The sequence below is a fragment of the Periplaneta americana genome, chromosome 11, assembly GCF_040183065.1.
Source record: "Periplaneta americana isolate PAMFEO1 chromosome 11, P.americana_PAMFEO1_priV1, whole genome shotgun sequence".
NCBI lineage: Eukaryota > Metazoa > Arthropoda > Insecta > Blattodea > Blattidae > Periplaneta > Periplaneta americana.
In genome coordinates, this window is record NC_091127.1 from 132044469 (window position 1) to 132069442 (window position 24974).

The following is a 24974-nucleotide window of genomic DNA, read 5'->3' on the forward strand; positions in this document are numbered from 1 at the left end:
CTAGATGGACATAATTCTACAATGTTATTACAGTAACTTCTGAAACATATAACAAGTAATATAAAGTATACACATTAAAACTAAATGATATATCAATCGTCATTAAATATGGTTGCATGTAACAATTTTTTAATAATTAAGAAACATGTTAAAGGATTTGTCATTGCACCAAATGATTGATGTCTGGACCAAAATGAGCGCATTTTAATTATTCAAATACAATTTAAATTAAGTAACATATTAAACTATTTATCCTTCTATCAAACACGAATGTTCCTGGATCAAACGTCCTATTTTAATTATGTAATTACTTTATATTTATTTCTAACAGGTGCAGCGGAGCGCACGGGTACGGCTAGTTATTAAATATATTAAATTAAAAGCATATTTATTCTCCCAAATGAGAAAAGGAGATTCTGAAGTCATCTGCCTTCACGGAGAGGAAGTAAATTATTGCGTTTTCCAACAGGATTCTGCGATAGCACATACAGCCGATTGACTATGGACGAACTTCATACGTTGTTCGCGGATAGAATTAACAGTAAGAATGTATGGCGCTTTCTGGACAGGACATAAATTGTTCACTCTGTGCAAATCTTGACGAACATAGTTCAATTCCCATTATGTTCCGTCCATAGAAACTGTATAGGCCTACAGAGAAAGTTTGGACAAAGTTCCTTTCTTTATCAATTAATACATCTTGGAAGTATTTATCATTTTATTATAAAAATAAAAATGGCACATTTTGACTTAGTTCCTTTCTAAAAAGTACGATAATTCATAAAACTAGTCGGCCTGGTTGGAGCGCTGACCTATACCCGAAGTTGCGGGTTCGATCCCGGTCCAGTCCGATGGTATTTAAGTGTGCTTAAATGCGACAAGCTCATGCCAGTAGATTTATTGGCATGTAAAAGACCTCCTGCGGGACAAAATTCCGGCACGCCGGCGACGCTGTTATAACCTCGGCAATTGTGAGCGTCGTTAAATAAAACATAACATTTAACATTTCATAAAACCTATACTTTTCTTTGTGAAATTACTTAATTCTTACTTCTTTATTCAATAATAAAACTGAGGACCTAATATTCTAAGGCCTGGTTGCACAAACGCAAATCAAATCAGTCCCTGATCGCCAATCAGTTGATGTCTGATTTAATTTATTGTTCATTCCGTTGCAGGAACGTGAATCTCCAATCAACTTATCTCGATTTACTAGTTGCTGATTTGAGAAAGAAATGCACTTGACATCAGCGCTATTTAGCAACCACAGCCAATTTGATGCTCGTTAAGAGTCGCGATACGTATGTATCAAGTGGGCGGTGATTTGAAATACAAGTGAATGATTTGTTGTTTTGTTGCATTTTGTAGAAGTGAAACAGGCGGATTCTATTTGTATAGACTACAATATAGTAAAAGAAATTAAGCAAACAAAAAACGTGAGGGGTCAAATTTTTCTGATAATATAGAGTCCTCATATTACACAACACAGAGAGCTTTATGCATATAATTGAAAATATGTTATGTTATGTTTTATTTAACGACGCTCGCAATTGCAGAGGTTATATCAGCGTCGCCGGATGTGCCGGAATTTTGTCCCGTAGGAGTTCTTTTACATGTCAGTAAATCTACTGGCATGAGCCTGTCGCATTTAAGCATACTTAAATGTCATCGACCAGGCCCGGGATCGAACCCTCAATCTTGGGCATAGAAGACCAGCGCTATACCAACTCGCCAACCAGGTCGACAAAATTGAAAATAAGAAGACGAATAGTGTTTGGGTGAAGCAGAAAGAGGAGGCCTGGAAGAAAATTGCTTCAGAATTTAATGAGATTGCAAAAACACCTCAACAATTAAAGATTGCGTCTGTATATATTTGTTTCAATTTTTTAAATTTCAAAACACACAAATCCCTACTTAACCTAAATCTTTGCTAAAATCCTCTGTCATTATACTTAAAAAACTATTCATGCCTATCACGGAAATGTCTTATTCTTAATAATATTTCTTCATATTGTTCGAAAATTTCATTATAATAATACATTATGTGGAAAACAATGTTATTACGCTATAACTATTTACTATATAAATTACAGCAACTGCACTATAAAGAGAATAACATAAATACTTGATCAATGATCAGTTACTTAACCAGCAAAAATCTGTTGATCAAATTTGATGGAAGACTGATCTCCGATTAAATGCTGATTGTTCTTTCTGCAACAGAAATATAACTGATGGCCAATCAAACCCTCCTGATCATCATTCATATTTGATCGGTGTTTCTTCAGCTGGGCCTTGATGTGCTAAATGTGCCAAAAACAACTTTCTGAGATATTGGTGAAAAAACACTGCGCAATGCATGTTGGGATACCTACAACACCGTCCTTTGGCGCACGAATGAATCCAAATACCTTACTATAATAATACCGGACAGCTAGCAGTTCTGCGCGCCAAAGACGCTGGTGCTGCTACCTAGGTGGCCGGTGTGGAGATACTCGCGAAACAAGCTGTAATCAACTGCAATATAAATTGTTGCTGGGCTAGTTAATAGTTTTATTAATTAGCGCTGTGTTAAAATGTCAGGTTGTATAATTATGTGCTGTTTTAGCAAATTAAGTTTTATTGTTGTCCTCATGCCTTTATTAATTATTATTACAAGCATCAGATTACTACCATTTTTATCTTTGCAGTTGTCAGCAATGGGTATATAAAGCATTATTCTAATTCATTCTTAATGTCAGAATTAATTTTGTGTCACTAAAGCAAAGAAAAAATATGCAACAATTAATTACGGAAAATAACATGAAGCATGTAATATTTCTCATAATATGCAGCTTGATATAAAATAATGTTACATTAAATACGGTACTATTCAATTAATATTTTTATTTGTGGACGTAATTCCACGCCGCTCCGCTAGAAGACAAGTCCACGATATTTCGCACTCACATCAATGCTGCTATAGTATACAGCTGTAAGATATTTGGATGAACTACGAAAAAGACAATGTAATATGATATTCTCATATGGATTTTCCTCCTTTGGATTGAATAAAATTAAATTTGAAAAACTGGCACTTAGCACGTTTAGAATGTTAGGTCTTATTTATTATTACTACTTCTACTTATTTGTTTGTCCTTTTTATCTTATTTGCTTTATTCGTAGTTTTAAAATTGTTTATTTACATGTTAGGTCTTATTTATTACTACTACTTCTACTTATTTGTTTGTCCTTTTTTCTCTTATTTGCTTTATTCGTAGTTTTAAAATTGTTTATTTACATGTTAGGTCTTATTTATTACTAATACTTCTACTTATTTGTTTGTCCTTTTTATCTTATTTGCTTTATTCGTAGTTTTAAAATTGTTTATTTACATGTTAGGTCTTATTTATTACTACTACTTCTACTTATTTGTTTGTCCTTTTTATCTTATTTCCTTTATTCGTAGTTTTAAAATTGTTCATTTACATATTAGGTCTTATTTATTACTACTGCTTCTACTTATTTGTTTGTTTTTTCCTCTTATTTGCTTTATTCGTAGTTTTAAAATTGTTTATTTACATGTTAGGTCTTATTTATTACTACTACTTCTACTTAGTTGTTTGTCCTTTTTATCTTATTTGCTTTATTCGTAGTTTTAAAATTGTTTATTTACATGTTAGGTCTTATTTATTACTACTACTTCTACTTAGTTGTTTGTCCTTTTTATCTTATTTGCTTTATTCGTAGTTTTAAAATTGTTTATTTACATGTTAGGTCTTATTTATTACTACTACTTCTACTTAGTTGTTTGTCCTTTTTATCTTATTTGCTTTATTCGTAGTTTTAAAATTGTTTATTTACATGTTAGGTCTTATTTATTACTACTACTTCTACTTATTTGTTTGTCCTTTTTATCTTATTTGCTTTATTCGTAGTTTTAAAATTGTTTATTTACATGTTAGGTCTTATTTATTACTACTACTTCTACTTATTTGTTTGTCCTTTTTCCTCTTATTTGCTTTATTCGTAGTTTTAAAATTGTTTATTTACATGTTAGGTCTTATTTATTACTACTACTTCTACTTATTTGTTTGTCCTTTTTTATCTTATTTGCTTTATTCGTAGTTTTAAAATTGTTTATTTACATGTTAGGTCTTATTTATTACTACTACTTCTACTTATTTGTTTGTCCTTTTTTATCTTATTTGCTTTATTCGTAGTTTTAAAATTGTTTATTTACATGTTAGGTCTTATTTATTACTACTACTTCTACTTATTTGTTTGTCCTTTTTCCTCTTATTTGCTTTATTCGTAGTTTTAAAATTGTTTATTTACATGTTAGGTCTTATTTATTACTACTACTTCTACTTATTTGTTTGTCCTTTTTATCTTATTTGCTTTATTCGTAGTTTTAAAATTGTTTATTTACATATTAGGTCTTATTTATTACTACTGCTTCTACTTATTTGTTTGTTTTTTCCTCTTATTTGCTTTATTCGTAGTTTTAAAATTGTTTATTTACATGTTAGGTCTTATTTATTACTACTACTTCTACTTATTTGTTTGTCCTTTTTCCTCTTATTTGCTTTATTCGTAGTTTTAAAATTGTTTATTTACATGTTAGGTCTTATTTATTACTACTACTTCTACTTATTTGTTTGTCCTTTTTATCTTATTTCCTTTATTCGTAGTTTTAAAATTGTTCATTTACATATTAGGTCTTATTTATTACTACTGCTTCTACTTATTTGTTTGTTTTTTCCTCTTATTTGCTTTATTCGTAGTTTTAAAATTGTTTATTTACATGTTAGGTCTTATTTATTACTACTACTTCTACTTAGTTGTTTGTCCTTTTTATCTTATTTGCTTTATTCGTAGTTTTAAAATTGTTTATTTACATGTTAGGTCTTATTTATTACTACTACTTCTACTTAGTTGTTTGTCCTTTTTATCTTATTTGCTTTATTCGTAGTTTTAAAATTGTTTATTTACATGTTAGGTCTTATTTATTACTACTACTTCTACTTAGTTGTTTGTCCTTTTTATCTTATTTGCTTTATTCGTAGTTTTAAAATTGTTTATTTACATGTTAGGTCTTATTTATTACTACTACTTCTACTTATTTGTTTGTCCTTTTTATCTTATTTGCTTTATTCGTAGTTTTAAAATTGTTTATTTACATGTTAGGTCTTATTTATTACTACTACTTCTACTTATTTGTTTGTCCTTTTTCCTCTTATTTGCTTTATTCGTAGTTTTAAAATTGTTTATTTACATGTTAGGTCTTATTTATTACTACTACTTCTACTTATTTGTTTGTCCTTTTTTATCTTATTTGCTTTATTCGTAGTTTTAAAATTGTTTATTTACATGTTAGGTCTTATTTATTACTACTACTTCTACTTATTTGTTTGTCCTTTTTTATCTTATTTGCTTTATTCGTAGTTTTAAAATTGTTTATTTACATGTTAGGTCTTATTTATTACTACTACTTCTACTTATTTGTTTGTCCTTTTTCCTCTTATTTGCTTTATTCGTAGTTTTAAAATTGTTTATTTACATGTTAGGTCTTATTTATTACTACTACTTCTACTTATTTGTTTGTCCTTTTTATCTTATTTGCTTTATTCGTAGTTTTAAAATTGTTTATTTACATATTAGGTCTTATTTATTACTACTGCTTCTACTTATTTGTTTGTTTTTTCCTCTTATTTGCTTTATTCGTAGTTTTAAAATTGTTTATTTACATGTTAGGTCTTATTTATTACTACTACTTCTACTTATTTGTTTGTCCTTTTTATCTTATTTGCTTTATTCGTAGTTTTAAAATTGTTTATTTACATATTAGGTCTTATTTATTACTACTGCTTCTACTTATTTGTTTGTTTTTTCCTCTTATTTGCTTTATTCGTAGTTTTAAAATTGTTTATTTACATGTTAGGTCTTATTTATTACTACTACTTCTACTTATTTGTTTGTCCTTTTTATCTTATTTGCTTTATTCGTAGTTTTAAAATTGTTTATTTACATATTAGGTCTTATTTATTACTACTGCTTCTACTTATTTGTTTGTTTTTTCCTCTTATTTGCTTTATTCGTAGTTTTAAAATTGTTTATTTACATGTTAGGTCTTATTTATTACTACTACTTCTACTTATTTGTTTGTCCTTTTTATCTTATTTGCTTTATTCGTAGTTTTAAAATTGTTTATTTACATGTTAGGTCTTATTTATTACTACTACTTCTACTTATTTGTTTGTCCTTTTTATCTTATTTGCTTTATTCGTAGTTTTAAAATTGTTTATTTACATGTTAGGTCTTATTTATTACTACTACTTCTACTTATTTGTTTGTCCTTTTTCCTCTTATTTGCTTTACTCGTAGTTTTAAAATTTTTATTTACATGTTAGGTCTTATTTATTACTACTACTTCTACTTATTTGTTTGTCCTTTTTTATCTTATTTGCTTTATTCGTAGTTTTAAAATTGTTTATTTACATGTTAGGTCTTATTTATTACTACTACTTCTACTTATTTGTTTGTCTTTTTTTCTCTTTCTTCCTTCATTCGTTGTTTTAAAATTGTTTATTTACATGCACGTTTACCGCCATGTCCTCAGAGTCCGTTTAATAAGACATTTGCATATGTGCTAGCGTGTAAAAAATAGATGAAACGTCATGTTTACACAGGGGAACCAACCCTACACGACCGGAGATAAACTGCACAATAGAGCGAGCGTAGACACCTGGCAAGTTCGTTAATAACAGACGGGGAAACTGTGACATGCGCACACTTCGGATATCGGAGCGGAGCTAGCGCGTGTCGCGGACGCGTTTGATTGATCAAGCGAGCGCGCCGAGAAAACGTGTCAGCTGCAGACGCAATCTCCACGTTAATGGAACGCACTTCTTCGGCGAGCAAATTGCAAACTAAATATTGTTGTCAGATGGAGACAAGATGAAGACCGTGCGTACGAGCGTTCAAATTATTCCAGTTCAAATTAATTTCCTATCGGTATTTTATTTATTCTTCCAACGAATTGAGAGTGGGGATAAGAGGAGTTTTTTTTTTTTTCCGTTGTCACATACACAGTTCTTGAATAAGAAGAAAGAACGTTTTTCAAGAAAGCAGTGGCAGGCTTAGGAGAGATTTGTAGAATTGATAGTAGTAAATCATGATCAATTATATATAATATATTTTAAGCTTGTTTTCTTCCAAAACAACGCCAACCCTTGACGAAAATTTTGTTTTACTGTGCATGTCACTTATAAACTCTCGAGTCCGTAGGTCGGTGGTTGAAAGAACTGCCCAGTACTTGCATAAAAATGAACTGAACTCGTTTTGGATCACACTATTCAATAAAACATAAAACATCATCCATAGTCATTAACCAGCGAATAGGGATTATAAAGAATGGACAGTGAGCGAATTTTCCTGTGTTTTGTTTCTCTGTGCGCCGGCGTTTAGTTCCACTTTCAAGCGCTAGAGGTTAATGTAATCGAGCATAGGCTAAGATAATAAATGAGTATAGAGTTGAGACACTGGATACAAACATCGCCTACCATTTTGCATAAGCCAGTAAAGCTTTGCTTCAAATAAATTCAAGTTAACAGCTTTTCCTTATTTCTCAGTGACGAACCAGTTGTAACAATATTTTTTTTTTTATATTTCAGATATAATAATAGTACATTATGCAACGAGCCCATAATGGTAGTAATTGAGACGCGAGTATGTTTATGAAACGAGCGCAAGCGAGTTTCATAATTTTCATACGAGCATCTTAATTACCTTTATAGGCAAGTTTCATATGACTTTTTATGCTCGACCATATTTCTAACTAGAAATTATTCATAAGTATTCATATTATTCTTATCTGACTGGGAGCGGAAGTGTCCTTGTGCAATCTCGTAAATTGTGAGATGTGCGCAGACGCGAAAGTATTGATTTTTCTCCGAGGAACAAATATCATTGACCTTGATATAATCTAGAGAGTAAAATGAACATTAATCTAGATATAACCTGGAAATTGATTCAGACATTGAAAAACGAGATGAAAAATTGAATTTATTTGAATATTATTTACAATTAACGCTAATTATTATAGTAACAGAACATAACCTTCTGCGACAGTATTGAATTTTCCAGCCTCCGTGACGTTTCGCTAGTTGTCTTTCGATTGCATATCCGAGAATAATCGATACTTGCGCTTTCATATTGCTTTCTGATTGGTGTAAAACCTGAACTTTAATGAATAGGTGTACTTTAATGAGGTCCATTAAAGGGCTGCTACCAGATGTATAATTACTACATTTCGGCATGATAGAGCATAAATTATATTATATATAATATATTATAAAATTAAGTATCAAATTCGTTTAATATTTGTATATAATACAATATAGGTAGGCCTATATGGTTTTACAGTACTTCTCATAAGAATTTTGTCTTTCCATTTTCAGTGCTATCAAATCATTACATATTTCAGTTGTTGTTGGGGTCAACGTCTCAACTCTCATTATAAAGGAACTCTAGAGTCTAATGACGAATTTATTATTTTATGGATCCAATTTATTTTATTTGAGTACATAATGTACCTAGATGTATTAATTATATGTGTTATATTTCCGCTGTGTCGACTGTTAGCTGGTGTGATGTCAGCGCCAACTCTAGGAAGAAAGCAGAATCTCACGCTCTAGCTGGCTTGAAGGTCATTTGAATCAGTCCGGCTACATCAAAGGTACCGACGCGAAGTGTCCATACTTAATTACCTATACGCTGCATTAACCATCACGAATTATACCAAAATAGATCTGTGTCTTCCTCGTTGTCTTCTAGATCGCCTGCAGGATTATAATTTATCACTTGTAGAGGAATTATTTTATTATTCACTTGTTAAACATGTTGTAACTAACTGTTTTTATAGTTCTAAATTCTTTCTACAGATAATGTCACGTTTAATTCTTTTAAAATAGACCTGTATTGGGTGGGAGCTGGCTTCGATTTTAATAACATGTCCCCATTTCTGTTTCTTTACTATGCAAGTACGCATATCTGCAGGAATATACGTAGGTATATACATGCATTCATATACGGAGTGGGAGTAACACAAATGTCCACATTTTAACAGTTAATTCCTTTGGTGATTACAACAAAAATTCAAATACCATATTAGCTCCAAATGAATACTTTTCTCAGTAAGATATTACTTGCCGTATTATTCTAATTTTTATTCTTATAATTAGAGAAACTCACATGGAACGATTTAGTTACTTGACGTTTTCCAATAAAATGAAAGGTTTTCTTGCAAATTAAATAAAAATATTAATACGTTTCGTTATTTCCTTTCATTAGGAGATCTTGCAACCCTACTGAAGTGACTAAGGGACAGAATGCTGCTATACAGACCGAGTTCATGTATGTATTCGTAGGTGAACATGTGATGTACTGTTGCCAAATTACGCTGAATTTCAGCCTAATTTTCTAATTACCCATGAAGGCCTACTTAATTACAAAACGTATATTATGTTTTACTTATTTTAATGTATTCTATTACACACTTATATCTGGATATTTTATCATAACCATTCTGTATAGTCTACTATAAACATATACATAAATATGTATAAATTCATTTATTCATTCTTATTGATGTATTTATTTATTTGTTTATTTATTTATTTATTTATTTATTTATTATTTATTAAAGTATCTATTTGTTAACTTATTTGTTTACATATTTATTTGCTTATTTATTTATTTAATTTCAGTACTGAACATACATACTTTACAGCTCCTATCTATCTATCTATCTATCTATCTATCTATCTATCTATCTATCTATCTATCTATCTATCTATCTATCTATCTGTCTGTCTGTCTGTCTGTCTGTCTGTCTGTCTGTCTGTCTGTCTGTCTGTCTGTCTGTCTGTCTGTCTGTCTGTCTGTCTGTCTGTCTGTCTGTCTGTCTGTCTGTCTGTCTGTCTGTCTGTCTGTCTGTCTACCTACCTACCTATCTATGTATCCATCTATCCATGCATCCATCTATCCATCCATCCATCCATCTTCTTATTATTTATTGCATGAATGACAGATCTGTTACTTCAGTTCCTACTGTACGTATGTACGATATTGTTTATTTTGCTCTCCTTTGAATTTTTTAACATTTTAGGGTGCTATGCATAGACATTTCGCTAGCCCACGCTACAAGCATGCTAAACTAGCCCCGGCTATCGAGTGATTACTTCTACAATATTCATATCATGTCATACCGCTAACACTGGTTTATGAATAGGAAAAACTTAGTTCGCTGATCATCCACCGGAAGCCCGCGCTAAGAATATCTATGAATATGGCCCGTATTGTTTACTTCCTAATTAAAGGTTATTTGGAACTATTTGCTTAGTACATTCTCTACCAACTTCTTGTTTGAAAACGCATTTAAAATAAATATCGCTTCTGTTAATCAGACATATTTACGGATGTTTCCTAAGTAAGTTAAAATAGTTGTAATTTTAAGGTGTATTCCCTTCTAATGGTTATACGTAGTATGTAGAGTACGTATGAATGTCTAGGAATGTTGTTTACTTGTTTTGAAAAGTATTTCTACCATTAATTTGTAGGAGAACAATTAATAATATTCGTTTCTCCTTTGACATGTCTCCGTATTTTCACTTATTTAATAATTGTCAGTAGCCTATTTTAACCCCTCATATATAGTTCAACTAACGACGGAGGTAAAGTCAATCTTGCAGCAATGGGAAGCATCCAAAGAAGGGCTCTTCAGACCGGCAAACCACCATTTAAACCTATACAGAACGATAATTCACTTTAGAGAGACTCTTTCGAATCCAATCCGTTGCTGCAGGATGAATCAAACATGACAGTCAAAATGTTAACCAGTTTAATGAATGCAACAAAGCAACTTAATTCTGCGTTCTGATAAATGCAGGCCGGTAATATCGTTACACATCGGGGGGTTTGTTTATTGTGCACGCATTAAATATTGTAGTCACGAACAGCAATTAAATTTCATACGCGTAAACCATCGCTTAATACGGTTATGTAATGGCAAAGAACACATAAATTATGAGGTTATTAAATTATGTCAGAAATACAATATTAAACTGGCAGTCATTCACGAGGAGGAAAGAAACGAAAGCAAAACAACGTCTGTACGTGAGTTCAGTAATCAAATGTGAAATTATATAAAAAACAATAATTTTAACTACAGTTCCAGATCAAATAAACAGTGCAACGTAAATGAAACATCCAGTCTCATACAAATTTATTATCCAGCTGATATTAAAAGTAATTAGTGTTTGTGAAAACTGTGTGAAAATAATTAGGTAACATCTCTTGGATGTACAGGGTGTAAGGGGTATAAGTGTCATTATTTTAACTGACGATTGTTCATGTCATAAAGAAGAAAAAAGTCCTCACAGTTTTTTTCTAATTGCAATATTTAACTAATTGTAACAGTTTACAATATTAGGCGTTTGCCAACGTTGCTGGATGGGGAGGAGGGAGTTTACAAGTACACGGTACAGCTCAAGCGGATACAGACATACCGGTACAAAATAGATTCTCTGTTCTAATGCAGGGGTGGACCGTTGTTTACATAAAACGAACACCAAATACAAACTTTCAATCTTATTAATAGAACTTTATGGTAAATTTCCATTTATTTAACAATATTGGGAATACTGGTCCACAGACGCTAAATAACCTAAGATGTTTATAAAGCGTCGTAAAATAACCTACTAAAAAAATATTAATAATTTTTTACTGTACGTCTAAAAACAAACAATAACGGTTAACTGCACAAAATCACACGAACTTCTTTATAAATGCAAATTAATCTCTCCCGCTTCCATAAAGCAGTACTATTTTTAAAGAAATTTCTGTTTGTGTGATTTTCGAAACGAGGCAAGAGACTTCTAGTTTCTAATAGTCGTTGAGAAACCGCTACAAAAGTTCGCCGATTAGGTAACCTTCATTGCGGAAAACATTGCCAGCACATCATCTTGCCTCACTTGAATTACGACGACTTTCTCCATAAATTAATAATGTATGACATTCCTAAACTGTGAATGACATTGTAAGTTGTTTATCGAATACCTGGTACCGAACTGTCATCCGCTCGGCAGTAGAGCTATGGACAGGAATTTTGAACTCAGCTGACATGTACGGACGTCTGTGCAGAGTACTGCCTGCTGAACGTTGCCACGTTTCTCACTCCAGAATATTAACAATTTTAAGTATGCAAATTTATTTAAATTTCACGAAAACGTAATAGAACACACAAATATGTATTGAAACTAATATTAGGTCTTTGCTAGTTATAGCTACTGATGTAATTGTTTTCGTAATTTTACTGACGATATAAGCAGTATAACGCGAATAAAATAAGAGGAGAAATTTTTTTTTCTTGGAAAACTATCAAGTTTTTATCCTATGTTGTATGGACATTTTTTGATCCTGTAGACCGTCCCAGACGAATGTGAAAGGAACGGTACTTGTACCCCTTACATCCTGTATATGTAACGTTTAGAAAGAAATTCACACTTTCCATATACAACATATTACTAGGCTTGAAGGTACAGTAGACGACCTTCTGGCCTAATTAACAGAAAATTTTATCGTCAGTGAACATGTTAAATTTCCGCCGGGCAACGATACGTTAACTCGTAGAACTGGAGAATAATTAACATCATAATTTCATGTCAGCTGAAGGACTGTATGAACACGTATAATATTACTCTAATAAAATCTATGGAGTCCAGCGTTGTGAAGTAACGGTTAACCTGCCTGACCGTGAAACGAGCGGGTCCGGGTTAAAATCCTGGTTGGAACAAGTTACCTGGTTGAGGTTTTTCCGGGGTTTTCCCTCAACCTATTAAGAACAAATGCTGGGTAACTTTCGGCACCGGACCCTCAACTCATCTCGCTAGCATTATCACTTTCATCTCACTCAGACGCTAGATAACCGGAGCAGTTGATAAAGCGTCGTAAAATAACCAAGTAAGAAATCTATGGAATTTGTTTCTGTTATTTCACTTGTGGCTGGAAATTGCTATATTTTGCCCTTTAAGTGCAATGTTAGTGAGGACGAAAAGGAAACTTTCTTACTTCACTGCTGATATAGCATCAACCCAGTACTGCCGCAGCCTCCTCGATATCCGCACTTCACTCAAAGAAACAATTGTGAAATACAGTATTAAGGGTAACATATGATTGTTATACACCTCGTTTCTTGTATTTTAATGGCCTAATTTCAAACATGTTATTTCTCTGTACATCAAAGGGGCATGCTTACATCAATAAATTATCGAAGTAATTAATATAGATATTTAAATATTATAAAAATTAGACCTTATATTATAAATATTATAAAAGTATTTGTAAAGTGTTTTATTAGAGGCATAAATCTGTATACAATAAATTAATTGTTTCGATAAATACCTATTTTTCAATAGGGAGAGGAAAATACAGAAATAAATGTGAAAACTTTTTCCCACATAAAGACTCGAACCAACAATCATTCAGTATCATCAGTCCAAAGCACGACGCCTTATACAACATGGCTACAGTATGCGAAAAGCAACAATTTTCATAATTACATGTTGTGAACTAAATTAGAAACATATTCATACCTTGTGTTCTGCCAAATGATAGGTCAAATCAAGCATTCTCCAATACTTTCTATTTTCTGCCTTCCTCTTAGTCTCTGCATGTAATCCATTTATATCTTAATGTCATCTAACATCTGATTTCTTCTTTCCCGAACTCTTCTCCCGTTCACCATTCCTTCAGTAGACAGTTTCTTCTCAATCAATTTCTTTTTCTCTTCCTAATCAGTTTCAGCATCATTCTTTCTTCACCCATTCATTCCAACACAGCCTCATTTCCTATTCTGTCTGTCCACTCCGTACGCTCCATCCTTCTCGATATCCACATTTTCGTGTAAAATTTCTACTTCAGGACTAGGACAGGTGGCGTTGCACAACTTCTAATCACTAGATTGTGCACCAATATGCCTGGGTTAAATCCCAAATCTCTCCGCAGTACATATGAAGAGAGAGCATATGTCACTGTTGATAGTGATTCGTCCAACGGACCGGGACGTTAAACCTGGCGGCTCCCTTGGTGCTATTCGATAGGAGTAGGCTACGTGCCGGCACCGTGCTTCCCCTTCTCCCTTCATCATCATCATCATCATCATCATCATCAACATCCTTACCCATTCTCTTCACTACACTTACACGAACACTTACATATACCCTAGTACACGACATAACTCTCCACAGATATACATCATGCATAGCGTGGCCCGCCGAAGTGGTGTGCAACTTGAAAATGGGTTACAGTCCTGCCATCTGTCCGCAATATGCGGGAGCAGAATCAAGTAAAGTGGGTAGGCATTAGGTACACAAACATTTTTAAGTTATTAATGCCATGAATTAGTTAGTAATAGTAGTGACAGTGATAGTGATATTTCGCCTTGTTAATGTCTATATTCTACCAATATTAATGAAAAAAGTAAAGGATTTGGTGGGACGGAAATGACGCTGTCGTCATTAGCCCGGTCGCCTTGGAAATGCTTACGTCATATGTGATGAATTCAGCAATGTTAATGAGTCCATTCCTATATATAAGGAGAAATCGCATACGTGCGTAACTCACTTTGTAGAGTTTAATATAATCCATGGAAGTTAAAAAAATAATGTTATTCAGTCGTGCTTCGACATGGACGCTTATATAACACAAGCCTAACCATAGAAAGTTAATACAAGGTTGGAATTACTCACATTCATATGGATAAACAACAATAACACTATTTGTGGAATATTCCCATGTGACATTGTATCAGTTAATTATGAATTGTTTATAGATCAAAAAGAGTTCTTTACTTGTCCTGTTCATAATACATTAATACAGAATGAAATATAATTGTTACAGTATTGGTTGTCATAGCCTATTTCATTTCGTTTATTAAGCACTCTTAAATCTTATAGTAAATTATATTTTTTATCCTAATTCCATTACCCTAATTCCTGCATACACGTTACACGCAATTATAGGGATTTTCTAAAATGCCCAGTCAGCTTTCAATCATTATTCGCAAGAACATGTACTTCTATATTAAAAATAAACAAAGTCCGTTTGAGCATTTTATTCGGTATAAATATAACACAGTTTCTGTTTCTATACAATAGTACCTACTAAAGAAAAAAATACACGCAATAAACGTCAATTTTATCAAATATTTCTATGTCCTTCCGTATAGCCTCTTGCGTGATATTTCTGTAAGTCAAGTGCATGTCTTCACAAACTTCCTTAGCGATGGAAAATCCTATTTAAGACTGTTTAATTAAAAAGTTTTTAAATCTCTCTACTTCAAGCTTGCAACGCCGCAGGGTTCAACTTTATAACCCCTTCATCTATTACTTTCATTGACCACATCTGAAAAAGATTAACTTCAAACTGATTATTATTCTCTGGCGGCTTAAAAAATGTTTCTTACAGCCAGTAATATTATAGATTTATAATCTATATAACCTCAACGAGATGTAAATTCTATCGTAATGTAATATAATGAGAATAGCATGAAATTAGCAAGGTATTAAGTAAAAGTTATTAATTTTCTTTATGATAACAATTTATCTAGTTCTGATGTTTCTTTTAGTAAACACCAAATTACCACAAAATAAACGTATAAAAAAAAACTCGACGCACTTATAGACAGTAAACATTATTTTCAGGAACATGCTGATTTCATTAATAAGCACGCAGTAAGAAAGTTGGATCTAATGCAGAGAGTAACTTATTCATTTTTTAATAATCGATTCACTACTAATGTAACATTTTATGTTGCATCAAAACGAATATGCACATCTATACTTTGTTTCGTAATGTATGACAGGAGATGTAAATATTGCCGGCAGAAGAAGAGAGAAGTACAGGGACATCATTTTATTTTTACTTCAATTTTTATTGTAACTGAGTTTTTTAATGTACTTCACTCTCACCTTCTCTACTAGTAAACTTTCAACCAAGCGTATACAGTCAAAGTCGCCTTACGATCATAGTAAACACAAACAGTACTGAGTTAGTGAGTATAGGCTAGTATGTTCCAGAAATATGTTCGCTTTCAATATTGAATCATATTCTCGCACAGGTACTGTCGTCCGTTTGCCTATGTCGCATCCCGCTTTCCCCCACCCATTTCTGCCCGTCCCTTTGTGGCTGGGCTGTCTTAGCTCTTTTCTGAAAACATTCATTTCTGTTAGGAATTGGACGCCTACGTAATATTATACAACGTTTAAAATAACTTAAATAAAAAGGCCTCGTTAAGTAATTAACTGTTACGTGATTTCCCCCCTTTCTACGACCCTGCGACAAAACCACTTGGACGGACAGTAAATGGCATGTCTGAGTAATTTTATCTTTTCGGATCGGGCAGAAATGAAGATTGAATTTACAGTACGTAAGGTACTCTTTTATAGAGTAGGTACAGAATTATTTCATCATGAGTTACTAGTACGAAAGACGAAACTGGTAATTGGAATTAGATGCAGTAGTCTATAGTGTGATAATATGCACAAAAGAACTGAAACCTTTATAGAAATGAACGGCCACCATTTTCAAATATGTGTTTGAATAACCATATTATGATTATTTTTCAATTTAACTTCATTCTCTATATTGTACGCTAATGCGCTGTAGACAGTATAATATACACTGCATAATGAATACGCCCGAATGGACAGCTCAGTTCGAGAGTAAAAACGCTTATTGTTAATACAGTACTGTTTTTGATTAAACAAAAACCTAATGACAATTATCAAACTCAAAATCGCAATATTTTCCTACTTTACGTAAATGGATGAACTACTTTTCATCCTTCCTATACCTAGTAAAGTGATTTGTTTGTATCTTACGCCAGTATCATCGAACTCCAGTCGTGGAAGAGGTTAGCAAACGGTGTTTCCGATTCACAACCTTTAAGCCAAAGGTATAGGCAGGTTAATATTAGAAATGTTAGTAAAAATAAAATGATGTCCCTGTACAATTACTATTCAACCAATGGCACTTCCACGCTTGTCTTGAAGTAGGACCGTCTGAAGCGTTCTGCCTCCACCCAACTTCTCTCCTCCGGTATCGGCAATGTTTATTTCTCCTGACAGAAATTATGGAACCAAGTATAGTTCGGATTTATTATTATGAGTACTTTGACTAGGCCTGAGAAGTATATGCCGTTATACAGGGACATCATTTTATTTTCACTTCAATTTTTATTGTACCTGAGTTTTTTTAATGTACTTCACTCCCACCCTTTCTACTAATGACGTTCAACCGCCCTCCACACAGATCCAAGACCGCATATACAGTCATAGTAGCCTTACAGTCATAGTAAACAGTACGTTCCAAAAATATGTTCGCGTTTTCCAGTGACGATAGAGCTTTCAATATTGCATCATTTTCGCACAAGTACTGTCCATTTGCCTACGTCGCATCCCGGTTTTCCCCACCTGCTTCTATTCGCCACTCTGTAAAAGCTAGTGGCTGGGCTGTCTTAGCTCTTTTCTGAGAACATTAATTTCTGTTATGAATTGGACGTCTACGTATACCCATAACATTGTTTAAAATAAGTTAAATAAAAGGATCTCGTTAAGTAATTAACTGTCACGTGATTCTCTCCCTTTCTACGACCCTGCGACATAAGCATTTGGGCGGACAGTAGGTAGCATGTCTGAGTAAATTTATCTTTTCGGATCAGGCAGAAGTGAAGACTGAATTTACAGTACGTAAGGTACTCTTTTATAGAGTAGGTACAGAATTATTTCAACATGAGTTACTGATATGAAGTACAAACCTGGTAATTGGAATTACGTACAATAGTCTAGTGCGATAATATGCAGATTAGAACTGAAGCCTGTATCGAAATGAACGGCCTCCATTTTCAAAAATGTGTTTAAATGTCCATATTATGATTACTTTTCAATTTAACTTCATTCTCGCTAATGTGCTGTAGACAATATAATTACACTGTATAATGAATGTTAGTCCGCATGGACAGCTCAGTTCGTGAGTAAAAACACTCATTGTTAATACTGTACTGTATTTTGATTAAACAAAAACCTAATGAAAATTATCAAACTCAAAAGCGCGATATTTCCTAGTTTACGTAAATGGATGAACTACTTTTCTTCCCTCCTGTACCTAGTAAAGTGAGTTGTTTTTATTTTACGCCATTATCATCGAACTCCAGTCGTGGAAGGAGGTAGCAAACGGTGTTTCCGGTTCTCAATTGTTGATCCAAAGGTATAGCAAGGTTAATATTAGAAATGTTAGTAAAAATAAAATGATGTCCCTGTACTACCAGTGCGCTTCGTATGCCTATAACTTTGAGTACGTCTCAGAGTTGGGGTGAGTTAACGCAGTGTCTTTCGTTCGTTATCATCACGGTAAGTTAGTCCTCAGCATTTGGGTGGTTGAAAGCCACTCCTTTGACTTCGAAACATAACTCTCTTCTAAAGAAAAATTTAAGACATCATTTTCTTTGTTAAAGAACATTTGCACTATTTTAAGGCATTTTATTTTCTGTCTGCAGAAAATACATCAAACATGACATCGACAAATCTGTACTGCTCGGGGAAAGTGGCACAATTCAAAAATGTTAATTTTACAGGATAATGAGAAAAACTGTCTTCACACTGGTATATGTCGATTTGATTTTCTCCTGTATGAATTATTCTAATGTGAGAAATACTTATGTCTCTTTTCCCAAGCGAGCAAATGTTCCGCAAGTTGTCAATAAATTAATAAAAAATGTTTGTGGAAACTGACTTATGCCACTTTTTCCAAGCATTGCAGAATTAACAGCCTTATTATTTCACTATGTTAATATGATGGTACATAATTTTTTTCTTTTACATAAATTTTCATCTCATATAATGTTGCAGTGAATAACAAACCACTTTTTCAAATTTTCAAAGGAGAATATCATTTTATTTTCTGTCTGTAGAAAATACACCAAATATGACATCGACAATTCTGTAGTGCTCGGGAAAAGTGGCACAAGTCAAAAATGTTACGAGAAAGAGAAATACTGTCTTCACACTGGTTTATGTCGATTTGATTTTCTTCTGTATGAATTATTCTAATGTGAGAAAAACTTATGTCTCTTTTCCCAAGCGAGCAGATGTTCCGTAAGTTGTCAATAAATTAATAAAAAATGTTTGTGGAAACTGACTTATGCAACTTTTTCCAAGCATTGCAGAATTAACAGCCTTATTATTTCACTATGTTCATATGATGGTGTATTAATTTTTCCTTTTACATAAATTTTCATTTCATATAATGTTGAAGTGAATAACAAACCACTTTTTCAAATTATCAAAGGAGAATGATTGTTGCTAGAAAACGCAGCCTTACATCTAGAAAAAATTTGTTCCACTTCTACAAAAACAATGAGGACATATTTGAAATATTTTACACAAACATTATCTATCTCAAAATATGTATCATTATTAATAATTTCCTCATTTGAAATTGTCACAAATTTTACATAGAGCTAAATATCCATAATAACTACCCAGTATTTTTTTCATCTTCTTTGGAACAGTTTTTTTTTCTATTTCGTGTTCCAACTATTCGGTTCGTCACAATATCATTGACTGCATGCTATTTTATGTCTGTAGAAAATACACCTAATATGACATTGACAAGTATCAGCCTTATTATTTCACTATCTTAATATGATAGTGTATTACGTTTTGGTTTTACATAATTTTTCATTTCATATATTGTTGTAGTAAATAACAAACCACATTTTCAAGTTTCAAAGGAGAATGATTGCCTGTTGCTAGAAAACGTAGCCTTATACAGTATCTAGAGAAAATTCGTTCCACTTTTGCAGAAACAATGGGGGAATATTTGAAATATTTTATACAAACATTATTTATCTCAAAATCTGTATCATTATTACAAGTTTCCTCATTTGAAATTAAGTCACAAATTTCGTCCTCGGCATCTTGCTATTATTCTTCTTTACAGGACGTTGAATGTTGCCTGTTACGAATAGCAGTATTCGGCCGTAATGTAACCGATCAACTAAAGTTCACGCTGAGCGAAACACACTGAAATCCTCCACCCCAACGCAATTACGTACTGGTACCTAAAGTCAGAGGCGCATGGAGCGCAATGTAACGGCTTACAATTCTTAGCCCTAATTATGACATACAACTCTGTAAAAATTAAAACATACACTGTATACTGAATATTCATATCCCAAAGTCTGTATAATAATACTAATAATAATATAATTACGGAAACTTCGTAATTTTCTGAAACGTTAGATACTTTTCACATTCACAATTACAATAACGCGAAGTTCTATGGCGTTACCGTAAAGCAGCCGTGGCGAAAATGTAATCGTGCGCCGAGCCACTGTGTAACCTGCAACGTGCATAACACCTATGGAGGGAGGCGGATACCCGAAGGGGAAGTGAAGCAACTGTCTGAATTATTAACGGATTTCATTTTCCTTATGCCAAGCACTTAAATATAATTTTATACAGTATAAGGTTACAAACTAATGTTTAGTACGTATAACGAAGAAAGAAATGAACAAAAAAACATAGGACACATTATCACAACCTACTGTCTTCAGAATGTCTCTGCGACAAAGTTTCAAAATCAGGAATTATGTCATTTACTGCCGGTCGCAGTTTATCACGAAGGTATTTGTCTGTCAGTCGTGATCTAAATTTGGTTTTTACTATTTTCATTGTTGGAAATAATTTTTCACAAACGTAAGTTGTAGCGAACACGGCTTCAACAGAGCAAGCGAAAGAACGAAGCTTCGGATATTTATTTTTTGGCAAAGATTTGAAAAGTTCAACATTTGTCAAGTCCTTACATCTAGCTTTCATTTAACATCACATTGTAAATTATTTGTGAGTTTAAATTGAAGATCTAACGGCATTATTCGTACATCTGCTGAAAAAGGATCGACGTACAGAGATGATAATAATAATAATAATAATAATAATAATAATAATAATAATAATAATAATAATAATATTATTATTATTATTATTATTATTATTATTATTATTATTATTATTATTATTCACCTTTTAATGTTTCATGAGTGGCATGTAGTAAGTGCTGTTTTGTGTTATACAAATGTTTCCTCGTAATACTAGTGAACAAATCATACATTTAATATTCTCATCACATTGGCAGCAAAAAAATGCGTCCTCCCATCCTCCTTCAAATTTTCGTTTTTGTAAAGGTACATTGGTTTCGAGAGAGACATTGGACGATACGCCACTCGCAGATCAGAGACAAATAAGCAAATGGAACGGAGTTTGATTCTAGTGAGTGAGTGAGTGAGTGAGTGAGTGAGTGAGTGAGTGAGTGAGTGAGTGAGTGAGTGAGTGAGTGAGTGAGTGAGTGAGTTAGTGAGTGAGTGAGTGAGTGAGTGAGTGAGTGAGTGAGTGAGTGAGTGAGTGAGTGTTGGGGAAGGCAGGAAGTAAGAGAAATGCACAGCTATCATTGCGAGCCACAATGTGCTCGTGAGTCACATTTTCGCCACGGCTGCCGTAAAGTAAATAGTAACTGCTAATCATTTAACCATGCTGGTTTTTGTGTCTCGAGTAAAGGTCCTATTCATCGGGATAAGAGACGTCGAAACTACAAATTTACAGGTATTATGAAATGAAGTTACCTCTTGACGAGAATATTAAAAATATAGATTAGCCTAAATTCCATTTGTCCTCGTTATGAAAAACAAAACTGTTACACTTAAATAGTCGCGAACTATTTTGTGACATTAGTACTCGCGTGGGGGTCAAAGTGACCCCAAGCAAAAATACGAATTAAAATATAAAATTCATAGTTCCACGTAAACTTTCTAGCTCTTATGGGTCATTACTTGCCAAAAAGCTCTGAAATAATAATTTGGATGTATACACATCACAAAAGTAGGCCCTAACACTGTAATACTTGTGGACTGATTTGTAACATTAGTAGTCGCTTGGGTTTGAGTGACCCCCAATTAAAAACACGAATTAAAATATGAAATATGATGGTTCTATGTAAATCTTCTAGCTGATATTCATCATTAGTTGCTATAATCTTCTAGAGTAAGAGATTTCACGTATAGAATCATAAAAATAACACTATACTACTTGTGGACTAATTTATGACATTAGTAGTCGCGTAGGGGTCAACAGAACCCCCAGCCTAGAAAATTTAAATTAACGCAACAAATGACAGTGATAAACTGGAAGTTATCATGTAGTCGTATTGCCGATACCCTTTCAATGTAAAAATAATACAAACTAACATATAACACTGGGCTTTGTGCTAACCTGTTATTTGCTACATAATGTTGGTTAGCTTAATAATAAATAGGAGAAAAGATATAAATAAAATTATTATTATTATTATTATTATTATTATTATTATTATTATTGTTATTAAATAAGTACCTAATTTCTCAAGCCTTCTATTCTGTAGGTGAATTTATAACATTCAACAATGCTTCATGAATATTTTTGTCTTGTATTAAATACTGATACTAAACTTTTGTGTTATACTGGTAGACTAAATTGTAAAACTCTTCTGTGACTATGACTATAATTAAGACTTTATAGTACTATTGAGATTTTAAGATATGTTCCATATTCTAGCTGTGAAGCGATGTACGAATACCATTGAATATAAATAAATGCAATACAATACAATACCTATTATAGTGAAATCGGAACTAGAATGTAGTAGTAGTCTGAAATTCTATCACAAAAATTTATTAATTTCACTAAATTAGAAAGGTGTCGTTACGTCTGTATACAATCGAGCCCAAAGAATATTTACCCTAAGTATTATTATTACGTAACATAATTTATTATGTTCATTATTATAGTAACACTTGTGTTAACCTATCGTATTGATTAGGCCCTATCACATTACGCTGGATTATTAATACTTCATTATTATTATTATTATTATTATTATTATTATTATTATTATTATTATTATTAATTCCGGGTATAGTTATGAGAGAAAATGTGAATATTTTAATTGTCAAAATCTATATGCTAGACGCCATGAGCTAGATTATCTGTTCTTTTGTAAAGTCCTCAAATGTGATATATCCTGTGACTCTTTCTTAAACAATATTACCTTACGTATTCCAACAAAAGATATGAGAGCCCACAAACTTTTCTATATTAGAAATTCGAAATTTCTTTCACCAGTCTCCAGATGCATTAAAAATGCCAACATGCATGGCTGCGAATTCGATCCCTTCAATGTATAGACTTTGTTTGCTCTTGGCAACGATTTATCATTTATGTATTCTTTTAGGCATTATACTCAATTAACATTCTCTCATAGTATTCTTAGTTATCCATTCATCGTCATTATTGTAATTGTAATTATATTTATGTGTAATAATTATTTTTGTTTTATGTTTTTGTTATATTTGTGCTGAACTGTAATTGGCCACTGGCTGTTGTACAGCACATTAAATAAATAAATAAATAAATAAATAAATAAATAAATAAATAAATAATAATAATAATAATAATTATTATTATTATTATTATTATTATCCATGGCCCCCCAAATGCCTTCATGGCATGTTACGGGGATACCTTTACCTTTTACCTTTATTATTATTATCATCATTATTACACCCATTTGCTTTGTTACTATCTGAACTACACTAAAAATTCCTGTACTATTTTCAGGTAAATGAAATGCATTCCACAAATGTTGGAACTTTTTATGCTCAGTATAACATATTCTCCGAGTAACGAATCGGTATAATGTAAGGTTCTGTTTTATTCCCTGAATAGAGCTCGTTCATCTGTTTATATTCCATTAACAAATAAATTACACGCAAGTTCAGCGTTCAAACAGAATTAGGAATACAGATACGACAAACGCCGCATTGAAAACATACCTGAAGCTGCCGGAGGCGAACACTCGCACCGCTGCACACTGACCACTGCGCGGGCACGCCTTCACAACCCGAGACGAGAACTCGTTCCGCACCGAGTTCTATTCCTGTTGCCAACTGTCGCAGTCTTCGCAAATTAAAATGCATGACGTATTAAAATTGGGTATTTTTTATACATGTTCGTGTTATATTTAGTTATAGCGCAAACATAAATGTAAATTTGAAAGTAAGCATAAATATAATAATAGAGCGATTAAAATTTGACTCTACATCATGTAATCAAAGACATTCATACTGTAAGGGGAGTTTCTTGTACATTGCTTTCTATCTCGCTTATGTACTGAAGGTAAGCAGTGTCGGTACCATGTCGCTCTACAAACTCTCTGTCTCTAGGAGGAACAGAAGGTTTCGTACAGGATGGAAAGAGGAATTTATTCGCTGTTCTGTCGGAGAAAATGTAATATGTTGCTTTGCTTAACGGTTCAATTAGTAGTAGTAAATAGAAGCGACATTACAAGGCATTACACTGAATACACAGGCATAACAGGTGTTATTATTATTATTACTATTATTACTATTATTATTATTATTATTATTATTATTAATCAGCAAGTGTTACCATAATTCTTACATATGTGCCTCAATATATAGGTCTATATCTTCCCTTGAAGGTTAAAATAATTACTAGACTAGACTTCTTCATTTTATTTTTTTTATCTTTGATGACTATTATTAGTTATTTATTAGTTATTGATTTAATAATAATAATAATAATAATAATAATAATAATAATAGTAATAATAATAATAATAATGGTAATACTAATATATTATTATTATTATTATTATTATTATTATTATTATTATTATTGATCAGCAAGTGTAATTCGTATACGTGCCTCCATATATAGGCCTATATCTTCCCTTGAAGGTTAAAATAATTACTAGACTAGACTACGTTATATCTTCAATTTATTTTTTTAACTTTTGATTACTATTATCAGTTATTTATCAGT